The sequence below is a fragment of the Trachypithecus francoisi genome, unplaced genomic scaffold (assembly GCF_009764315.1).
Source record: "Trachypithecus francoisi isolate TF-2019V2 unplaced genomic scaffold, Tfra_2.0 Lachesis_group4, whole genome shotgun sequence".
Classification (NCBI taxonomy): domain Eukaryota; kingdom Metazoa; phylum Chordata; class Mammalia; order Primates; family Cercopithecidae; genus Trachypithecus; species Trachypithecus francoisi.
Genome location: NW_022681469.1, coordinates 9,636,745 through 9,640,334, shown reverse-complemented (window position 1 = coordinate 9,640,334; position 3,590 = coordinate 9,636,745). Strand labels below are relative to the sequence as shown.

Here is a 3,590-nt window from a genome sequence, read left to right as displayed (position 1 = left end):
TGTGGTCTCTTAGCTGAGAACATAACTGCTCAGTATGAAATCTGGGTTCTATTACTACAGAGGAGAAGAGAATGAATATTGGGTACTTAACTAGTAGCCTCCTTTGACACACACACACACACACACACACACACACACACACATACACACACACACATACACACACACACGTAGCACTGTTTCTGCAATTTTTAAAAAATGGATAAAATACAGCAAATATTCAGGGTCCCTGTGTTGCATCATTCCAGGGTACCGTGTAATTGGTAAAGTTATATAATGTGCAACCTGTGTGTCTGCACATGGTTGCCCTGGCAGTCACCATCATCTGTCCACTGTTCCATCTATTAAGACCTATCATATTAATGCTTGCTGTTCTTCAGAGCTAATGAAATATTTTTATCCAGTGGTGAATTGGTCTGTTTTCCCTCTGCATGATTACCGGGAGCTATGAGATGTTTTGAATTCCACAGTAAGAGCTTCTCCTAACCTAGGCTCTTGGGAATAATGATTTACCACCTCTCCTAAACATTTGGCGCTGGCCTTTTAATACTTGTTTTACCAGTTAGAGTTTTATTATGTCTTTCATTGTAAGTTGCCTTGGATCCTTTTTTTAAAGCAAGCTTGGTGTAAGCAAATAAAACCTCAATGATAATAATTAGGTACAAGGGAAACAGAAAAAACCTAGGGCAGCCTTCCTCTACCCCTCCAGGAAATAATTATGGCTGAGGAGGTAAAAATGAAATATGTGAAAAATGTCACAAGAGAAACACTTCAGTGTTTGCCATTGGTGGGAAAGGTAGTTCCTTGAGGCTGGCCTACCAGATAACAAGGAGCTATACTATAATTGCCCAGTGTAAAATGGTAGTGACAAAGAGGGCACCTGGATTTGAACCAGGGACCTCTTGATCTGCAGTCAAATGCTCTACCCCTGAGCTATACCCCCAAGGTACTCATCTTTTTTAAATAAAGATACATTAATAATCGCAGTCATTCACAAGCTACACTCTGGCCACCGTGTCTCTTGTAGCTCCCCAGTAGCTACAGGTGTGGAGTTATGTAATGCACAACAGAGCAGCTCTTCTGTATAACCCCCTCCACACCTGCCAGCACCCAGCCAATTAAGCTGCAGTGTTAGCTTTTTGGGAAAAGGAGAGTGGTGGGGTTAAATCCAGATGTAGACATAGCTTGAGGGCCTGGGTTTGGGCCCTGGGCCTGATTGTGCTGGAATGCAAAGAGCCCCTGCTAGCCTCGAACTCCTGGCCTCAGGTGTTCCTGCGGCCTCAGCCTCCCAAAGTGCTGAGCCACACTCCCAAAGTGCTGAGCCACACTCCCAAAGTGCTGAGCCAGTATGCCCAGCTGCATTTGGTTTTATTTGTTCCAAATACTAGATTTTGTTGTTGTTTTCCTGACTTCATTGGGACTGCATTTTTTTTTTTTTAATGATCTCATTTTGTCTCTACCATGAGCTTATTAGCTATTCCTCTTTGTTTTATATTTTTTAGGGTTCCTCTAGAGATCGCAGTATCATCTTTAACTTATCACATTTTACCTTCAGATAATGTTTTACTACTTCTCTGATAGTGTAAGAATCTTACAACAGATTTCCATTTCCCTTGTTTTGTTCTTTGTGTTATTATTGTCATAGATTTTACTTCTATGTATATTATAAACCCAATACATTTATATTATTTTTGCATTACTTATCTTTATTTTTTCTTTTTGTTTTTAATTTTTTAATTTAAAAAGGAGACAGGATCTTATTATGTTGCCCAGGCTGGTCTTGAACTCCTGGCCTCAAGCGATATTCCTGCCTTGACTTCCCAAAATCCTGGGATTACAGGTGTGAGCCACTGTGCCCAGCTACATTAATTATCCTTTAAAGAGTTTTTAAAATGAGACAAAATTATATTACTCTGCATATGTACCATTTCTGACACTTTTTATTACTTTGTGCAAATCCGGATTTTCATCTAGTATCATTTTTCTCTTTCCCTGAAGAAGCCTAGTCTACTTCCTATAAAGTAAGTCTATGGGTAACAAATTCTTTCAGCTTTTTGTTGGCCTGAAAAAATATTTACCTTCATTGATGAAAGATATTTTCACTGGGTGTAGAACTCATTGAATATAGAATTAGTAGTATTTTTAAAAAGATGTTCCTTTTCCCCTTTCTAGACTGCATGATTTCTGATAAGAAGTCTGCTTTCATTCCTCTGTGTTGGCTGTCTTTAATATTTATCATTAGCTTTCAGCAACTTTATCATGATGTGCTTTGGTTTTGTTTTCTTTATGATACTCATGCTTGGGATTTGTTGAGATGATCTGTGGATTTCTAATCTTCATCAAATTTGAAAACTTTTGGACCATTTATTAAAATTTTTTTCTGTATTTCTCTCTGTTCTTTTCTTCAGAGACCACACACACACACACACACACCCTACACCACATTTTTTTTTTTTTTTTTAAAGACAGGTCTTGCTCTATCACCCATGCTGGAATGCAGTGGCATGATCATAGCTCACTGTAGCCTCAAACTCCTGGGCTCAAGCAATCCTCTCACCTCAACCTCCCAAGTGGCTGGGACTATAGGGGCACACCACCACACCTGGCTAATTAAAAATTTTTTTTTGTAGACACAGGGTTTTGCTTATTACATAGGCTGGTCTTGAAATCCTGGCTTCAAACAATCCTCCCACCTTGGCCTCCCAAAGTGTTGGAATTACAGGCGTGAGCCACCATGCCCGGCCAAATATATACATATTACACTGTTTGATATTGTCTCACAGCTCACTAAATCTATGCTTATTTTTTTGTGACTTCTTCCTCTGTGTACTTCATTTTGGTAGCTTGTATTACTATATCTTTAAGTTTAAAAATCTTTCCTTCTAAAAGATCTAATCCAGTTACTTTTCATTTCAGATATTGTATTTTTATCTATAGAAGTTATATTTGGGCCTTTTAAATATTTTTTGTTTCTTTCCTCATTATGTCCTTATCTTCCTTTGCATATTTGAGCACATTTATAGGATTTATAATAGCTGTTTTAAAGTGATTTTCTGCTAACTTCATCATCTCTCTCCTTTCTGCATCTGTTTTTCCTCTGATTATGGCTCATATTTTCCTTTGTCTTTGTATTTTTGTTTGTATGTGGGACGTTATGAATTTTGTGTTGTGAATGTAAAATTGGATGCTACATTTGGTTATATTCCTTTACAGAGTGCTGAATACTAGATTTAGCTGTATTCCTTTAAAGAGTATTGAATTCTGTTTTGGGATGCAATTAAGTAACTTGGCTGTCAACCTACTCCATTTGAGGCTTGCTTTTACATTTTGTTAGAGTGAGTCCAGAGTAGCCTTTATTCTGTACATTAGTCCCCCTTTATCTATAGTTTCATTTTTCAAGGTTTCAGTTACCTGTGGTCAACCTTGGTCTGAAAATAGGTGATATAGCACAATAAAATATTTTGAGAGACAGTGAGAGAGAGGGAGACCACATTCATATAACTTTTATTAAAGTATACAGTTATTATTATTCTATTTTATTATTGATTATTATTAATCTCTTACTGTGCCACACTTATAAATTAAATTAT

The 3,590-nt window shown here is 37.3% G+C and overlaps 1 non-coding gene across 1 annotated transcript; it reads right to left on the bottom strand.

Moving 5' to 3' along the window:
- Positions 1-871: 871 nt before the first annotated feature.
- Positions 872-943, bottom strand: TRNAC-GCA. The gene has a single exon. It is a non-coding gene; the product is annotated as a tRNA-Cys (tRNA).
- Positions 944-3,590: the final 2,647 nt, after the last annotated feature.